Genomic DNA, 20,774 nt, shown 5'->3' on the forward strand with positions numbered 1-20,774 from the left:
ATGTATCACAAATTCAATTTTCTCCTTTTCCAGACCCCAAACAACAATTGCCCCTCAACTGATCAATTCATATTTCCAAAACTTACAGATATCTCACTTGTGACCCCAAACCAGCCTCTAATTGTCCCAACTACACACAAATTACTAGTAATAATTGTGATCATCACTAATAATCTCTAATAGAATGTAGAGGCATTGACATCTGAGATCTGAGCTGAATGCTCACCTTATTATACTCAGCTAATATTTGCTGAGTGAATGGCTTTTTATGTATATTGTGTGCAGTGGAAAGGCCCATAGGCAAACATCCAGCCATCCACATCCATTTCAGAAAACAGGGAGAGTGAGAGAAAATGACTGCATTAGGGCCAGAGGTTGGATCTATGACTTCAGGTTTCTCTGAGAAAGAGCTGTCAACGTGGGAAATAAGGACACTTAAGTTTTACACATTTCCAAGTATAGTAGAATCATATTGGGCCATATTATACATGCATTTAACTTACAGTCTTGAAACACACACATGCACACACACAGTATCAAAGAGAGAAATAAAGAAATTTGGATGAATTCACATTTTAACAGAGTTGGTAGAAAGAATGTTAATTGAATAGAATATTGAGAGTCATTTGGAATTTTCCAAGCTTAAAAGGAATTACTGTGAGGGAGAATAGCATGGAAAATGATCCTAGTGATGTTAGGACATTGAAGTTTTGGTAAGAAATGGGGTGGTGGACATGATCACCCCTCTGAATGTTATTCCTCCTGGATAAGGACTTCACACTGAAGAAACAAGGTGATATTGGTGAAATCCAGGCCTCAGCAAGACAATGAAAACTCTTTGCCAAAATAATGCCAGAGAGTTTTAATTTTGCCAATAGATGAGTCTGATTAGCCTGCAAGATCTTGGGTAGAAACTTCAACAGCTTTGGAAGTAAACTATAGGTTTCTATACATTAAAGCTGCATAAATGAGAGGAAGCCAAAGTGAAGAGATGTGAGATGGAAACTTAAAAGAAGTGAAGGTAACTATTTGGTAAAGGAAAACTTTTGATTAGGAGATGTTCAATGGCCCAAAGTGAAAAAAAATCAATTAGTAAAGCTGATCAAGTCAGAGATGCAGCTATGACAGCAGCTTCTTCTCTCCAGTCAGAAAATTCCAAGGGTGTAATTGAAGCCAGGCCTCACTTATGGGGCTTCTGATGGATTTTATTTCATGAGTGACCTTGTTACTGAGAAGCCATGCCTGTCCCCTTGAGTTTATCACAGTGCAACCCCAGTCAATCAAGGACAAATCCTCATTGCAGAATAATCTAATAATTCATCTCCCTTATCCCATTTCACAGTGTTCCATAGGGAATTCTGGGAGCTCAATTCACACTAAGAATAGAAGCAGAGCTGTGCACATTGGACCAAAATCACCAGAAAAATGAGATGAATCTTAATGCTGGAAATGAGTCTCTCACTGCATAATTTACACCTAGGTTATGTACCCTCTGACTGATGTATCAAGGGCTTCAGGAGAGGAAAGATGATGTTAAGCTTTTAGCAAGATAACTTACTTCCTCCTGTAACTGAGATGGGGCCTGTGGAGCTCCTGGCACAAAAGACTTCTATGTTACCCATTTCTTATTTTTAGAAAATGGACCTCACTCAACCTCCAGAGATTTCCATGAATTCCAAGGAGTGGGTTCAAACAGTTGCTGATCAGCGAAGGAAAGGGATGCAAAGACAAGGGACAAACAGGAAATAATAGTCCAGCCCTGGGGCAGGGTCCTGGTTCCTTCTCAAGTGATACAATGAATTAGACATCTTATACACCTAAGAGAAAATTTATATTCCTTATGCTTCTCTTAGAAATGAATACTTTAAAGTTGAATAGCTTAGAGTCCTTCCTTGTGCTTCTCCTTGGCATAATTACACCCTAAACACAATCACTCATAAACTAAAGATTGGGCACTCTGTGCACAATTGCCTGTGGATTAAAGATTATTAGCACGTGGTATTTTTCAGGAACTTCCCTAGTTTGTTCTAATCCCTGATCAATATACAATTTTCACAAGTATTTTATTCCAAGTAGTAACCCAGAAGACCACCACCATGATCATGCTGAGATCTCCTGATTCCAGCTTTAATGACTAAGATTCCCCTAAGAAAGAAAAATGCATGTTACCATCAGCCCTGATTCTTATATGGAATCCTATCTTCTTTTAACTATAAACCCCCCCACAATTCTTCCCAATAGAGGGCACAGTCTTTAAGGCATTAGCCTGCTGTGGCCTCCTTTGCCTGGCAAAGCAATAAAATCTCATTTTCCCCTTCACCCCAAATTCTGTCTCCATGTTTCTATTCAGCACCAGTGGACAGAGGCCAAGTATCAGCAACACTCTTTCTTTGAATGTCTTGCTGACTGTCTTACTTTGGATTTCCTCAATACAAGCTGTGAGGAAATGATTTGAATATGGTTGTGTTTTTTGTTTTATTTGTTTTGGTTTGTTTTGGCTTGGTTTGATTTGGTTTGGTTTCTTTGGGGGGAGAGGGCTTGGGGAACACCAGTATGGGAGTAGGGGATGGTGAGTAACCAGAACTTAAACCTTTTGTTACCAAACTCCGATTAGGCTATTTGCCACTCAAAAGCCAATAATTTAAGAAGCAAATTTCAGTAGAAAGGAAAGGTGCTTTAATAAGAAAAACCTGTCAGTCCTAGAGAAGGTGGGCTCATGTCCCTAGACCAACTCCAAAAATTCAGTTCAGCCACTTCAATTTCTGGAACAGAGCTTCTAAAACGCTTGGAATTTCCTATGTGATGAAAGTCAAAAAATTATATTTTTTATGTTACTTAGGTGCCTTTAAACCACAACTAAGGATGGAGGCTGGTTGAGAGTGTGCTAACCATGTGATCAGAGGGTGGGAATTCTGCCCCCCCCCACCTCTGGAGAGGGCAGAAGGGTTGGAAGTTGAATCAAAATCCATCAACCATGGAGTTCCCGTCGTGGCACAGTGGTTAACGAATCCGACTAGGAACCATGAGGTTGCAGGTTCGGTCCCTGCCCTTGCTCAGTGGGTTAACATTCTGGAGTTGCTGTGAGCTGTGGTGTAGGTTGCAGATGCGGCTCGGATCCCGCATTGCTGTGGCTCTGGCGTAGGCCGGTGGCTACAGCTCTGATTCAACCTCTAGCCTGGGAACCTCCATATGCCGCAGGAGCGGCCCAAGAAATAGCAACAACAACAGCAACAACAACAATAACAACAACAAAAGACAAAAAAAAAATCCATCAACCAATGATTTAATAAATTTTGTCTATGTAATGAAGCCTCCGCAAAAACTCAAAAGGCCAGAGTTGGAAAAGGTTCTGGGTTGGGGAACACATCAAAATACTGGTAGATTTGCATGTCTGGAAAAGGCACAGAGACTATAGGCTCTTTCCCCACACTTTGCCCTGTGCATCACTTCCATCTGGCTATTTATTTCATAATAAACTGGTGATTTTGTAAGTATAATACTCCTCTGAGTTATGTGAACCATTCTATCAAATTAATCAAACCCAAAGTCGAGGTGGTACAAAACTCAGCAAGGACAAGTAAGGAGTTCCCACTGTGGTGCAGTGGAAATGAATCCAACTAGGATCCATGGGGATGCAGGTTTAATCCCTGATGTTACTCAATGTGTTGGGGATCCAGCATTGCCATGAGCTTTGGTGGAGGTTGAAGACATGGCTTGGATCCCACATTGCTGTATCTATGGTGTAAGCTTACAGCTGTAACTCTGATATGACCCTAGCCCAGAAATTTCCATCTGCTGTGTGTTTGGCCTTAAAAATAAAAAGAAAATACGATAACAACCTGGACTTGGGACTACTGGCATCTGAAGTCCAAGCAGAGGGTTGTTGAAACCTCTATAGCTGTATGGTCAGAAGCACAAGTGACACCCAGGGCTTGTGACTAGTAAATGAAATCGGGGATGGGAGGAGACAGTCTTGTATAGTGGACCCCTTAATCTGAGGAATCTGATACTATCTCTGGGTAGACAGTGTTGAGACAGTTTGAGACAGTTTGCTGGTATCTAAGAATTTCTTGGTGTTGTGGGGGAATTTCCCTACTCTCCTTCCAGAATTGGAATGGAGAATGGGACACTTGTAGCTGCCCCAGAGCATGAGCTGTTACACATGTGGTTCCAGGGAAGGTACACAGGCAGAGAGAGGCATGAATAAGCAATGGGATGGCAGCAACCACACTAAGATGGTAAGGTCTGGTGGATATATTAGGAGTCTGCTATACCAACTTTTTCCAAACAAAGCCAGATGAACATATCAAGAGGTTACTTCCTCCCATTAAATTGTTGAGAGTGAGGTATAATTAAAATGAATTTTTACTGAACATTACCTTCCATGTGCTTTACACACATTGTATTATCAATCCCTCCAACAGCCCTCCAAGGCAGCTAAGATTATTATTTCTATGATATAGAGGATGCATGGAAATACAGAATAGTCATATGACTTTCCAGGTGGCAGAGCAAGTATGTGGAGAAGCCAGTTTTCCAACACTGTCTCTGAATCTCCCTGTTAATCATGATGCTCTGGGACATGGTTAGTGCTGAGTATCATTTTGATTACTGAGGACACTGAATTTTTGCTTGCCTGTCACCTTGTTTCTGTCCAGCAGGCTGTCATCATTGACACAGGGCTTTTCTTGCTTCCTAGTGTATCCATGATTTTTGATTCCTGTATAGGAATCTTTGTATCACCCTCTTTGATAATGCTCACACTGAATTCACAGAACTACAATTATCATATCTACTCCTCACTTAGTACCTCTCATGCAGTGGGCTCTGGGTCTCTTGTGATTTGCCACTGTTTAGTTGGCCCAAAGTGAGATACAAAGATTTTTGTCAAAAGGAAGCAGCACCTTTCAGATCTCTCAGAAAGAGATGTCATTTCTCAACTTTCCATCTTAATACCATATCCCTCAGATGGTTCATCAACTCTCTGAAGTTCCTAGATATTCCTGGAGGCCACATGAGTCAATTGACAGGTCATCACAGCAGAGGTGGAAATGCTAAAAATTACTTATGCTGCACTGTGAGCATTGGAAGGTCCTGCTGAGTCATTTTGAAAGTGGAGAGACCTGATAATGGTGTCCTGGCCCAAACTTCTGAGAGCCAGTCTTTTCTGTATTCATGCTCACAAGCCTGTTCGCCACTACAAGCAACTTCTTCCCTCATTCACTAATGACCATTGGTTTTTCCATCTTGGTTAAAATTTCATACTTGAAACAAGCCATGGGAAGTCACTCGTCTGCATGATGAAAGGAGAACGTGCAATTTCTACTTTTCTTCTGTTTCTCCAAATAAGAATTTGTAAGAAAGACTTGTAGCCTACTTGTCCTTGGCCTCACACCTAGCTTTTTCCTCTCCAAGTATACTTTCCTCATCTCCTAGCAGATCTAGCACTACCCTGCTTCCTTTCTTGGATTCAGTCTTCCTTCATACTTGCATTCAATCTCTAGGCCCTGGGACTTGGTGGGAGTTGCACACTGCCTATATCTCCTAATTTATCTTTTAACTTTAACTTGAGGGGTCTTAGATTTTTTTTCCCCACCAGACTGATTGACAAGCTAACAACTTCACTTTAACAACTGGTGCTTCCTTTTCCTGGGTTTCCTCACATTATCCTACCCAGCTTTGTTTTCTTCTCTTCTGTCCTTCTCCTAGATGGTTTTCTTCTCATTCCTCAAGTATTTACAGTATTTTTTGCCACAGCCTCACTCCAACACACAAACACCTCTAATTGTCCCTAAGAAGTTTCTGAGAAGAAGTGAAACAAGTAAGGATGCTGAAGTCAAGCACAGTCCTATTCCAACCCTGCTCTGTTCCTCACTGGCTATGTGAGAGAGGGAAAGTCCATCACTACTCTGAGTTAACTTCCTTATTCATAAACTGGAGGAAATATTATCTAATATGGTTAGATATCAAATGCCAGAGTATCCTGGTGAAACATAGCTTGAAATGGATTTTTTTTCACATGGTATTATATTTAAATTTGAATGCCTTTAGATGGGTCCTGAGCTCCCCAACTATTAAAGCACTTAATACACCCAAGAGCCTTATATACTGCCAAGATTTACTCAATTTTGTTAATAATTGTGCCCTAAAGGAACTGAAATTTCAGATCCCTCTAGGATTTTGATGAGAATAAAATAAGGGAGACTGTCTTGCACAGAGTAGGAGCTCCATATATTTTTCTTTCCATCTTTATCCTCTCTATTGAAATCTCTAACCCGTGTATTTTCAAACAGAGCCATTGGAAAGGTTATACCTGTTTTCCAGTTTTGTAGCTGAATTATTAAGATGATATCTACAATTACCTAATTTTTCATCAATGTCTACACACACCCAACTGAACTTACTATTTTCCTCTCCCAAGTCCCTGGACAATTATCTATCATGTTTAAATTGATGGTGATCTATTCTCCAAGACAGAGTCTTTGGGTTAATATTTTTGTGCTTCTTTCTTTTTTAATCCATCACTGGGTTCTACAAATCTTTTCATATTGTGTTGAGTGGGCATATCTCTCCCCATGACTCCTCAGAACCTAATCATCACAACATTCTCACAATATACCACACTGCTCTTTAGTCTAAACCACTTATCTTCCATGATGTCTTCCATCTCCTCCTCACTTGTCTTCTAATTCCCAACATTTGAAACCTTTGAATATTTTATTCCTGCTTGACCTATTTGATCTTATTTCCTACCACTCTACAGAATGCTTACCCTTAATGTGAGAATAACTTCCTGAGAATAGGAAGAGTAATGACCTTCCAAGATACTATTCTCTTATATTAAAAATGTTGCCACCTGAGGCCCAGAGAAAGCCCCTAGTCTAAGAGCAGAAATAGACTGCAGTTGTTCCTCAATAGACCACATTTCAGATTTATTCTAACTACTTAGCCTTATCTCCATAATTCTCCTACTTCTCTTCAAAGATATTACTTTCATTCCTTCTACCCATCCACATCAGACCCAAGTTTAGGGCATATCTCTTCCCCTATACCCTCTAGAAATCTTGTTCTATACTTCCCTGTTCTCTAGTCTTGGTCACCATGCAATTTCTTTTCATCCCATCTTATGCTTATTGTGCTCCTGTATCACTGGCATATTTCTGCCACAGGTCATTTGTACTTATTCTTTTCATACCTTATCCTTCTTGCTCAGTCAGCTGCTTTTACTCATTCATGTATTAGCTCAAATGTTACACTTTTATAGGTGACTTTCACTAGTATCTTTCTAAAGTAGCTCTACTCTCTGGCTTCCATTTTTATCTCATTCACAATGTTCATAGCATTCATCACTGTCTCAAATTGCTTTATCCACTTTGTTTACTTATTCATGGTTCACCTTTAACCATTGGCAGTAAATTTTATAAAGTCTAGAGGCTTTCACTATCTTCCCCCCCTCCTCCAATACCCTCAGAACATATTATGGTACATTGTGTCACTCCATAAATACTTGTTATTGAATGAATGAATTAAAGTTCCACTGCTTAAGTTCTATTTTCCTAATTCCTTGGCCACTGAGTATACCTAATACATTTAAAGGTCCACAGAAGTAGTTCACTGGTGGTGTAGCGAGTTAAAGATTTGGCATTGCCACTGCAGTGGCACAGTTTCAACCCCTGGCCCAGGAACTTCCACATGCTGGGCATGGCCAAAAGGGGGGGTCACAGCAGAGTGGACATCAGTTGCCTCTAGAAGAGACTCTAGCACAAACCTAAGTTTCTCCCTAAGATCGGTTCATATGATCCTGGTGCATCATCATTGAACCTCTGCTCCTAGCTGTCCCTTCCAGAATACCAGTTCTGGCCTCTTTCCTGGTGCATGCCTTGATAGTCTCATGAACACAGAATCTTTCATAATAAGCCAGCAATGACTACTTAATCAGAGTAGGTGTGTATTTCCCCCTTGCACATTTCTATTGGCACCTTGTTCTCCTATTAATAACATCACCCTGTTTTTCAGTCCCTGAGGGAAAAGGAGGTCTACATAAATTGTCCCCTGATGGCATTAGAGACACATAGACCCAATGCTTGGAAATTCAGAGTCTTTAGCACAGAGTGAAACCCTGTAAAAATGACCACTCTTCTACATTCTGTGTCTCCAATGTAACCCATTTTTACTCACAGCAAACATAAAATGTTGAAGTGTATTTAGAACCATTTCTGAATATAGGATGCCCTTCACTTTATTGCTGCTGTGGCTGTCATCTGGAAGCTTACACAGGTGAATCTGAATGTGCATGCAGAAATCAAGGCTATTATATCCTGAGATAATTCAAAGTGATGGATAGGCTAGAGACAAACTGGAAAGAGAAATTCAAAATAAAATCAGTGCTTCAGAAGAAGTTGCTCTTCTCTTTATCATGGATTATACTTAAATAACCTGAATCTGGAGGGTTAAGGTTAGTTAGAGGTTTCAAGGTAAGATTAAGGTCCTCATGAGCCAGAATGGAAGCACTCTCTCTTTATAAAAACTTTAAGTGACTTCTCTCAACTCTGCATTGATTTTCATTCTTGTTAAATTCTTGAGTGGCATGATTGATTTATTGTTTCTAAGAAAAGAAGGTGTGTTATACTTCTGGAAAAAAATCCCTAACCTTAGGGAAAAAAAAGTCAAGCCTATTATATATCAGAAGTATTTGTGCAAAATTAGGATAAGACATGTCTATTATATTATTGTTATAATTATCCTTTGATTTAGCAAAAAGAAAATGTAATTTGAAAGATAAATGTCTCTATTTGTCAGGGAACTGTTATATCCTTGTTTCTGAAAAGTAAGATTCAGCTGAATAGTATGAATAAATAATTAAAGAGCACTTAGCACAATGTAGCCAAGGCATTATCAATAAATGCTTGTTACAGGAATGAGTAAATGACTGGATACATTACCAATTGACTAATGGATAAATATGTTGATAAATACATGTGTATATGAATATTATTTGCTCTAATGTTTTTGTAGTCAAAAAATACAAAAACATTAGAGCAAATAATATGCATGTTTGGCTTCTGAAAATTAGTAAATTTATATTAAAGTTAATTAAAATTTCTCTTCCCAGCATTATATTTTTGTCTTTTTAAAAATCTATAATTCTTTTATTTTTAAAAAAGAAGACTCCATTACTTTTTTCCCCAAGCTGAAACACTTTTAACTGTTTATGTTTTACTGTTTTATTTTTAAAATTATAGTTGATTTATAGTGGTATGCCAATTTCTGTTGTATAGCATAGTCAGCTCTTGTATCATGTTATCTCCCAAGAGATTGGATTGATATGGTTCTGTATAGTAGGAGTTTATATTTATCCACTCTAAATATAGAAGTTTGCATCTACCAACCACAAACTATCAGCCCATCCCACTTCCTCCAAACCCCTTGGCAACCACAAGTCTGTTCTTGATCTCTGTGGGTCTGTTTCTGTTTTGTAGATGGGTCCATTTTGGCCACTTTTTATGTTCCATATATATGATATCATATGGTATTTGTCCTTCACTTTCTGACTCACTTCACTTAGTGTGAGCAACTCTAGTTGCATCCATGTTGTACAAATTCCATTATTTCATTCCTTTTATGGCTGAGTAGTATTCCATCATATTATATGTATCATATCTTCTTTATTCACTCATCTGTCTGTAGACTTTCAGGTTGTTTCCATGTCTTGGCTATTGTGAATAGTGCAGCAATGAACATAAGGGTGTATGCATATTTTTTAAAAAATTTATTGTTGTTTTGCAATACAATTTTTTCTACCATACAGAATGGTGGCCCAGTTACACATACATGTATACATTTTTTCTCCCATTACCATGCTCCATTATAAGTGACTAGACATAGTTCTCTGTGCTACACAGCAGGATCTCATTGCTAATACATTCCAACAGCAATAGTTTGCATCTATTAACCCCAAGTTCTCAACCCATCCCACTCCCTCCGGCTTGGCAACCACAAGTCTATTCTCCAAGTCCATAATTTTCTTCTCTGTGGAAAGGTTCATTTGTGCCATATATTAGATTCCAGATACAAGTAATATCATATGGTATTTGTCTTTCTCTTTCTGACATACTTCACTCAGTATGAGAGTCTCTAGTTCCATTCATGTTGCTGGAAATGGCATTGTTTTGTTCCATTTTATGGCCGAGTACTATTCCATTGTGTATATATACCACATCTTCTCAATCCATTCATTTGTTGATGGACATTTAGGTTGTTTCCTTGTACGGCTGTTGTGAATAATGCTGCAGTGAACATACATGTGCATGTGTCTTTTTGAGGAAGGTTTTGTCTGGACATATGCCCAAGAGTGGGATTTCTGGGTCATATGGTAGTTCTATGTATAATATTCTACGGTACCTCCATATTGTTTTCCATAGTGGTTGTACAAATTTACATTTCCACCAAGAGTGCAGGAGGGCACAATTTTCTCCACACCCCCTCTAGCATTTGTTATTTGTGGACTTCTTAATGATGGCCATTCTGACTGGTGTGAGGTGGTACCTCATGGTAGTTTTGATTTGCATTTCCCTAATAATCAGTGATGTTGAGCATTTTTTTTCTGGCACTTATTGGCCATCTGTATATCCTTTCTGGAAAAATGTATATCCAGGTCTTCTGCCAATTTTTCAATTGTGTTGTTGGCTTTTTTGCTGTTGAGTTGTATAAGTCATTTGTATATTTTAGAGATTAAGACCTTGTCTGTTGTATATTTTAGAGATTAAGACCTTGTCTGTTGTATATTTTAGAGATTAAGACCTTGTCTGTGCATCATTTGAAATTATTTTCCCCCATTCTGTAAGTTGCCTTCTTGGGTTTTTTTTTTGTTGTTGTTGTTTGGTCTACTTTACTATGCAAAACTTGTCAGTTTGATTAGGTTCCATTGGTTTATTTTTTCTTTTAGTTCTGTTGCTTTGGGACACTGTCCTGAGAAAACATTTGTAAGGTTAATGTCAGAGAATGTTTTGCCTATGGTTTCTTCCAGGAGTTTGATGGTATCTTGTCTTATATTTAAGTCTTTCATCCATTTTGAGTTTATTTTCATGCATGGTGTGAGGTCATGCTCCAGTTTCACTGATTTACATGCAACTGTCCAATTTTCTCAGTACCTATTCCTGAAAAAACTTTTTCCCATCTTATGTTCTTGCCTCCTTTGTCAAATATTAATTGACCATAGGTGTTTGGGTTTATTTCTTGGTTTCCTATTCTGTTCCATTGGTCTGTCTATTTTGGTACCAGTTCCACACTGTGTTGATTACTCTGGCTTTGTAATATTGTCTGAAGTCTGGAAGAGTTATGCCTCCTTCTTCGTGTTTTTTCCTCTGGATTGCTTCAGCACTTCTGGGTCTTTTGTGGCTCCATATAAATTTTTGGATTGTTTGTTCTAGTTGTGTGAAAAATGTCATGGGTAATTTAATAGAGATTGCATTGAATCTGTAGATTTCTTTGGGTAGTATGGCCATTTTTTTACAATATTAATTTTTCCAACCCAGGAGCATGGAATATCTTTCCATTTCTTTGTGTAATATTTAATTTCCTTGATTAATGTTCTATCATTCTAAGCATGTAAGTCTTTTACCTCCTTGGTCAGGTAAAAGGTATTTGGGATTTTTTGCTTGAGATTTTATAGGGTATTGTATTTTTGTATTCCTTTTCTAGTATTTCATTGTTAGTATACAGAATTGTGACAGATTTCTGAATTTTAATATTATATCCTGCTACTTTGCTAAATTTCTCCCTATTATTTTAATAATACATTTCACTAATTAGTACTTCAATATATAATTTATTTACCCCTACTTAAATATTCATAATCTATAGATTTATGATTTAAATGATGTATCATACATTTGCCCTAAAGGCAGTTATCCCCAACAATAAATTGACAGGAAATAAAACATGAAAATATGATAACTAGACAGAAGTTTGTTAACTCCTGAGGAAGCAGTGTAAAGTAAGAGAAGACACTCAAATTCCAAGACATTAGGGTGGATATCCTGTCATGTGCTCATGTATTTTGCATATTTATTGAGCTTTTTGATAAAAAGCAAAGAAGGCAAAAATGTTATAAGACAGGAGGGAAAATGAGACACATTGAAGAAAATTAATCTAATAGGCTCAATATCCACTCTTAATAAGACTTTGAGAGAGAGAACTGAGAAACTGTAGTAGAGGAAGTCATAAGAGAAAGAAGCAAAGAACATGATTTGCCAGTTTTTAAGGCCCATCAAATGCCTGACCAAATGGATGAACTAGTCTGGTGGTCAGCAAATTAGTGCCAAATCTTTCCCCCAGTTGTTTTTGAATGCCTCAGAGCTAGGAAGAATATTTATATTTTTAAATAACTATGTAAGTACCTATGTGATGTTATTTTTTTATTTTTTTATAATAGCTGGTGTACAGTGTTCTGTCAATTTTCTACTATACAGAATGGTGACCCAGTTACACATACAAGTATACAGTTTTTGATCACATTATCATGCTCCATCATAAGTGACTAGACATATTTCCCAGTGCTATACAGCAGGATATCATTGCCTATCCACTCCAAAGGCAACAGTCTGCATCTATTAACCCCGGATTCCTAATCCATCCCACTTCTTTCCCCCACCTTGGCAACCACAAGTCTATTCTCCAAGCCCATAATTTTCTTTTCTGTGGAAAGGTTCACTTGTGCCATATATTAGATTCCAGGTATGTGAGATAGTCTTGATTTTTGCCTCTTAGCTTGTGAAATTTAAAGTGTTTACCATATAGCCCACAATAGAAAACATTTTCCAGCCTTGTGATTAATAGTATCACAAAGGTTATTAAATTTCAGAACAATGCAGGAAAGAGAAAATTCTGGAAGATGCTAGGAGGATGGAACTAGATTGCATACAAAAACCATTGATTAGAATGTCTTTGAATGGAAACTAAGAGACAATGGAGAAATGTTTTTACAATTATGAAGGAAATGATCAAACCTAGAATTATATATGTTGTTAAACTACCTATAAATGCAAAGATGGAATTAAATTACTTTCAGACATATGAAATCTCAAATTCTTGGGACTTTTCAGATGAACTGAAATTTATTCTACTTGAACGCATAAATATTTCAAACTTAATATTTTTCCAGTTTAAAAAACCAAATCAAAATATTTTTCCTCTTTTCTGAAATGCTGCAAAGCTGTTTTGACAAATTCAGTGGAAACATTTCCCTTGACATTGATTCAAATTATTTAGCAACATGAGGATCCCTTGGATTGGAGCTCATTTTTCTCCCTCTCTCTCTTAAATACAGATTGATTTTGAACTATCCTGATCCATTGGAAAAATTTCTAGGAAGATCACCTTCAGTAATCTCTTTGTCCTCTGGCAATCCTGACTCTTGCCAGGGCTGATTTTGGATCATATTTGGGGTATCTGGCAAGAATAATATACCTGTGCAATTTGTTGAAATATTTTCCTCCTGTTCTCAGACCAGTCTACTTTCTTTACCATGCAAGACTGGCATGTGTTTATTTAAGGAAGACTACAACAAATTTGATGTTACTACTTTTTTTTTTTTTTTTTTTACAAATAACAAGTTGTCTTCAGACAGAGAAATTAAAGATAATTTACACTAACCTTAATGGCAAACTCAAAAGTTAAGCCTGACCTCAATATTGAAACAGGTTATGAAGGGGGATTAAATCACGAGAGGAAGCAAAGAAATAATACACAGAGCCAGAGAAAAATACAAAGAGGACGCCTCAACTTCCCTAGCAACTAAGTAGAAAGGGAAGAAAGAGAAGAATGGATTTGCCTTGACATATATTATTCAAACAATTTTACTTTCAACACTCTTCATAATTATTTTATCCCAGTACATGATTCAAACTGAAATAAAAATCATAGCTATTTATGAATAAAATACAGTGGTCTGTATATTGTGAGTAGAAAAATAAAACTGTAGAAATTTATTGTAGCCTGCTGCAAAATGTAGAAAGAATCTGTGCATAAGAGGTAATTGCCTTTGAGAAGGAAAGAGCTTCTCACCTTCTCCAAATGTAGGAAATTGCAAGTTGATCAATTCTAAAATATTCCATAAAGATTAAAACCTCAAAGATACAGTACACTGTGGGTTGTGAAGACTCCATAAAAATACATCATGATGGAAGAGTGGAACTCAAAAAATTAAAAAACCAATGTATTTCAAATGCATTATTACCCCAGAAAAGAAGCCTGGTTGATCTCTTACAAAGAAAATTACAAGGTGGTTGCTCTGAATGAGTCATCTTTCCTGCCTCTGCAGGAAAAATAAACACCAAATCAGTAAGTATCTACTATAGATTAATTATCATCCATTTTTTGCTTGCTTTCAAGATGAAATAGATATGGGTTTAGTGGATAATGATGGGGAAAGGAAATTTCCAATATCTTCATCCAGGATCTTGTGTTTCACATAGAGTTCATGTAATGTGACACAAAGTGTAATATCCAATTAACTAAGTATCAGATTGACCCAGGTCCATCATCTCTCCCCTCATCAGAAGTCCCATGGATCTGGTGAGTCTCTATTCCATGCTCAGCCCTGTGCTGTACCTGATTATCCAGACCTTGCATGCAGCATAACTAGAAGTGAATAGCTTTATGGTCATGCCAATTCTATAGAGAGTAAAACTGAGTGCTCAGGACATTACAAGCCATAGGGACTTAGAGGTCAGAATGATTGCTTCACACTACTGGGATCTGGGAATGCTTTGAGGAAATCTTAGGGATCCAAAGATTTTTTTAAATAGACACAGATACAGGTGCAGATTTTTCTTGCTCAAAAATGTGTAAGGATAAAAATTCAATTGTGAGTATGATGATGAGGAGTCCAGGTTGGCTGATGGGGAGCATCTGAATGGTGGGAAAGTAATGAAGGATGTTTAAATTATAAGAAGGACACAGAGAGAACACATCATAAACCTTTAGAGGAAATGGAAGAAAGTTAAGAAATGTGTCTCTGAAACTTCAGTTAGTCTACCAAGCAGAATTGGGGATATTATCTGGATGAGGAGTCTACATGCTTCTGTGCCAAGATAAGGAGAGCAGGTGTTGAGGAGTCTCATTGGTTCCACAACAAAGGGGAAGATAGGTGTAAAACAAAAATCAAGATATAGGGAGATTTTCCCAGGTTGTGATTTTTTGGGGAAGAGAGGATTGGTCAATCCCAGTTTCTGAGCTCAGTGGTTATTTGACAGATTAGCCTCAGCCTCAGCCTCATATAACCAAGTTTGGTAAGAGATTAGTAGCAGGGAATTGGGATGAGGAGCGTCTTTGTTAAAACAAGTTCGTGTGTCTGATATACAACAAGCTCAACCAAAGCAAATGTTGGGATTTGGAGCAGAGAAAAATTTATTGCAGGGCCATGCAAGGAAAGAGGTAGCTTTTTCCACCCCAAAAAATCCTTAACACCTTGAACCAAAATTGAAAAGCATTTTAAAAGCCAGATAAAGAAGGGGGTTGTAGGGTAAGTGATCAGCTCATGCAAAATCCTCTGGCTGATGGCGAGGTAACAGGTTAGTCTCACAGGGGTTAACATTATCAATCCTTAGGCTCTAGTAGGTGTGGGGGCTATGTGCTCATGATTGGGCTATGTGCTCATTAATTTATTCTTTTTGGTGATGGTTTTAACATCTGTAAAACAACTCAGAAAATGTGCATCAAATATTGTTTATTATGCAGGTACTTCAGAGAGGAGCTAAAGCAGAGGATATGGGGAAAGGCCTTCCCCAGGAAGACCCTGTAGTGTCCTATGTGGTTACATGTTCATTCTCACCCTCTTTTAATTCTCATGTGAAGGATTATCCCTAAGCTGCAGATAGGCCTGCCTTGGCAATGCCTACAGTGCTGCTGAGTCTGGGCTATTCTGGCCACTCCAACAACAAGTGTATTTGGATAACAACATGGCTCTGGACTCAGCCTCCAAGGCCCAAGGCATTTTCTGTCTCCTAAAAGTTGTTATTAACAAATCCAGGAGGCTCCTAAAATTTCTGGTTTTGTTTGAACTCGCCTAATTTTTTTCTTTTTTAAAATTACATTTATAGGTATGCAATGATCATCACAACCAAATTTTTTAGCATTTCCATCGCCAAATACAGCACATCCCCCCACCGTCAAAACTGTCTTATTTGGAAACCATAAATTTTTCAAAACCCGTGAGTCATTATCTGTTCTGCAAAGTTCATTATGTCCTTTTTAAAGATTCCACATGTCAGTGATAGCATATGATGTTGGTGTCTCACTGTCTGACTAGCTTCACTTAATAATTTCTAGGTGCAACCATGTTGCTAAAAATGCCTTTGTTTCTTTTCTTTTAATGGCTGAGTAATATTCCATTGTGTATATGCACCACATCTTTCTTATCCATTCCTCTGTTGAAGGACATTTAAGTTGTTTCCATGTCTTGGCTATTGGAGTACTTATGTCTTTTAAAGTCATGGTTTTCTCTGGATAGATGCCCAGGAATGGGATTGCTGGATCAGATGGTAATTCTATTTTTAGTTTTCTGAGAAATCTCCACACTGTTTCCCACAGTGGTTGCACCAATTTACATTCCCACTAACAGTGTTATAGGGTTCCCTTTTATCCACACCCTCTCCAGCATTTATTGTTTGTAGATTTTTTTTCTACCATACAGCATGGTGACCCAGTTATACACACATGTACACATTCTTTTTTCTCATATTAAGTGTTCCACTATAAGTGACTAGACAGAGTTCCCAGTGCTACACAGCAGGATCCAATTGCTAATCCATCCTGAGGCTACATTCTGCATCTATTTACCCCAAGCTCCCAGTCTCTCCCACTCCATCCCCCCTGACAATCACAAGTCTATTCTCCAAGTCCATAATTTTCTTTCTGTGGAAAGATTCTCTTGTACCATATATTATATTCCAGATATAAGTGATATCGTATGGTATTTGTCTTTCTCTTTCTGACTGACTTCACTCAGGATGAGGGTTGCTGAAAATGGCATTATTTTGTTCTTTTTTATGGCCAGGTAGTATTCCATTGTGTATATATATCACATCTTCCTAATCCAATCATCTATCAGTGGACATTTGGGTTGATTCCATGTCTTGGCTATTGTGAACAGTGCTGTAATGAACATGCGGGTCCATGTGTCTTTTTAAGTAGAGTTTCGTCCAGATATATGCCAAAGAGTGGAACTGCTGGATCATATGGTAGTTCTATGTATAGTTTTCTAAGATACCTCCATACTGTTCTCCATAGTGGTAAATTTTTTCAAAAGGTTGAAGAAGGAACACTCCCAAAGACATTCTATGATGCCACCATCACCCTAATTAAAAAACCAAAGATGCCACAAAAAAAGAAATCTATAGACCAATATCTTTGATGAATTTAGACACAAAAATTCTCAACAAAATTTTAGCAAACCGAATCCAACAACATATCAAAAAGATCATACAACATGACCAGATGGGATTCATCCCAGGTGCACAAGGATGCTTCAACATAGGCAAATCAATCCATGTCACAAACCACATCAACAAAAGAAAATTAAAAAAACATATGATCATCTCAATAGATGCAGAAAAAGCATTTGACAAAGTACAACATCCATTCATGATCAAAACTCTTACCAAAGTGGGTATTGAGAGAACATTCCTTAACATAATCAAAGCCATTTATGACAAACCCACAGAGAATATAATACTCAATGGAGAAAAAATGAAAGCCTTCTCACTCAAATCTGGAACAAGACAAGGATACTCACTCTCACCAATGTTATTCAACATAGGATTGGAAGTCTTAGCCACAGCAATCAGACAAACGAAAGAAATAAAACACATCTAAATAGGAAGAGAAAAGGTAAAACTGTCACTGTATGCAGATTACATGATACTATATATAGAAAACCCTAGGACTCAACCCAAAAAACTACTTGAACTGATCTACAAATTCAGCAAAGTAGCAGGATATAAGATTAACATTCAGAAATCAGTCGCATTTCTGTATACTAAAAATGAAATATTAGAAAAGGAATACAAAAATACAATACCCTTTAAAATTGTACCTCAAAAAATCAAATATCTGGGAATACACCTGATGAAGGAGGTAAAGAACTTATAGGCTGAGACTATAAAACATTAATTAAGGAAATTAAAGAAGATGTAAAGAAATGGAAAGTTATTCCATGCTCCAGGTTTGGAAAAACTAATACTATAAAAATGGCCATAGTACCCACAGCAATCTATAGATTCAATGCAATTCCTATTAAATTACCCATGACATTTTTCACACAACTAGAAAAAACAATCCGAAATTTATATGGAATCACAAAAGACCCAGAGATGCTAAAGCAATTCTGAAGAACAAAAACCAAGCAGGAGGCATAACTCTCCCAGACTTCAGGCAATATTGCAAAGCCACAGTAATCAAGACAGTGTGGTACTGATACCAAAACAGATAGACAGACCAATGGAACAGAATAGAGAACCCATAAATAAACCCTGACACCTATGTTCAATTACTCTTTGACAAAGGAGGCAAGAACTTAAAATGGGAAAAAAACAGTCTTTTCAGCAATTTTTGCTGGGAAACATGGACAGCTGCATGCAAAGCAATGAAACTAGAACACACCCTCACACCATGAAACAAAATAAACTCAAAATGGATGAAAGACTTAAATATAAGACAAGACACCATCAAACTCCTGGAAGAGAACATAGGCAAATCATCCTCTGACATCAACCTTACAAATGTTTTCTAAGGTCAGTCTCCCAAAGCATCAGAAATCAAAGCAAAAATAAACCAATGGGATGTAATCAAACTGACAAGCTTTTGCACAGCAAATGTAACCAAAAAGAAAACAAAAAGACAACTTACAGAATGGGAGGAAATAGTTTCAAGTGATGCAACTGACAAGGGCCTAATCTCTAAAATATACAAACAATTTATACAACTCAACAGCAAAAAAAGCCAACAACCCAATTGAAAAATGGGCAAAAGACATGAACAGACATTTCTCCAAAGAAGATATACAGATGGTCAACAAGCTCATGAAAACATGCTCAACATCACTGATAATTAGAGAAATGCAAATCAAAACTACTATGAGGTACAAATGCTAAACTCTCAGAATGGCCATCATTAATAAGTTCAAAAATAACAAATGCTGGAGAGGGTATGCAGAAAAGGGAACCCTCCTGAACTGTTGATGGGAATGTAAATTGGTACAACCATTATGGAAAACAGTATGGAGGTACATTAGAATACTATACATAGAACTACCACCTGATGCACAATCCCACTCTTGGGCATATATCCGGACAAAACTTTCCTTTTCTTTTGCAGGGGCTTCATTAGATTGAAACATACATCTGCATGTTCACTGAAGCAGTGTCCACAATTGTCAAGATATGGAAACAACTTAAATGTCCATCTACGTATAATTGGATTAAGAAGATGTGGTATATATACAAAATGGAATACCACTCAGCCATAAAAAAGAACAAAATAATGCCATTTGCAGTGACATGGATGGAACTAGAGACACTCATACCAAGTGAAGTAAGTCAGAAAGAGAAGGACATATACCATATGATTTCACTTATATCTGGAATCTAATATCTGGAATCTAATATATGGCACAAATTAACCTTTCTACAAAAAATGAAATCATGGACATGGAGAACAGATTTGTTGTTGCCAAGAGGGTAGGGAGGGATTAGTAGGGACAAGGAATTTTGGGTTAATACCTTCAAACTATAGACTTTGAAATGGATAACAATGGGATCCTGCTGTATAGCACTGGGAACTATGCCTGGTCAATCCTAATGGAGCATGATAATGTGAGAAATATAATGCATACATATATGTGTGAATGGGTCACATTCCTGAGCAGCAGAAAACTGACAGAACACTGTAAATCAGCTATAATGGAAAAAATAAAAATCTTTATTAAAATATGAGGCTGGAAGTTTCCAACTTGCACAGTGTATTCTAATCAGTGAATGAACACCAGCCTCAATTGTGTTTTGCTCAGGAAAGCAAACCTTGCCTTTTCCCACCTAGCACTGTGTTATACCTAGGGCAAAAAATCCATTCAAATGTCAAATGCTCTATGTGCACTATTTTTTTGCAGGGGCTTCATTAGCTTGAAACCCACTCAAAACATATTCTCCTTTGTGGATAATCCTGATTTTTTATGAAATGCCTTCTATTCTCAATCAGGAATAAGCAGCACATAGTGAGCCAGGGTGATTATCACCTGATGGCAATCTCACAAACTCCACAAAACAAGAGGCTAGAAGTTTCCTCCTTTCCAAGTATATTCTACTCAGTGAATGAACACCAGCCCCAATTGTGGTTAGATCCAGAACACAACCCTTGCTTTTTTCCAATCAAGGTCTGTGTTATACCAAAGGCAAATGAGGCTCTCATCAGCCAAATGCTCACTGCGCACTAGTTGTTTGCAGGGGATTTCCTTAGCTTCAAATTCACTCAAAAACTCTTCTTTGTGGCAAAGCCTGGTTTGTTATGAAATTGCATTCTTTTCACAAGCAGGAAAAAGAGCATATGGTGAGCTAAGGTGATATATGCCTTATGGCAATCTAACAAAGAACACAAAACAAGAGGCTGGAAGCTTCCTACTTGCAAAGTATACTCTAGCCATGAACAAACACCAGCCCCAATTGTGGTTTGCTCCTGAAAGCAACCGTTGCCATTATCCCCACAATGCATTTGTCATACTT

General features: G+C 37.6%; 1 long non-coding RNA gene across 1 annotated transcript in view; it reads left to right on the top strand.

Moving 5' to 3' along the window:
• The window catches only part of LOC125133794 (uncharacterized), an 83,601-nt gene extending 64,168 nt beyond the window's left edge, over positions 1-19,433 (top strand). Inside the window, exon 3 of the long non-coding RNA XR_007136510.1 lies at positions 19,375-19,433. This is a non-coding gene — a long non-coding RNA (uncharacterized LOC125133794). The remainder of the gene's footprint in view (positions 1-19,374) is intronic.
• Positions 19,434-20,774: the final 1,341 nt, after the last annotated feature.

This window comes from Phacochoerus africanus, chromosome 8, assembly GCF_016906955.1.
Source record: "Phacochoerus africanus isolate WHEZ1 chromosome 8, ROS_Pafr_v1, whole genome shotgun sequence".
In the NCBI taxonomy this organism is placed as follows: Eukaryota; Metazoa; Chordata; class Mammalia; order Artiodactyla; family Suidae; genus Phacochoerus; species Phacochoerus africanus.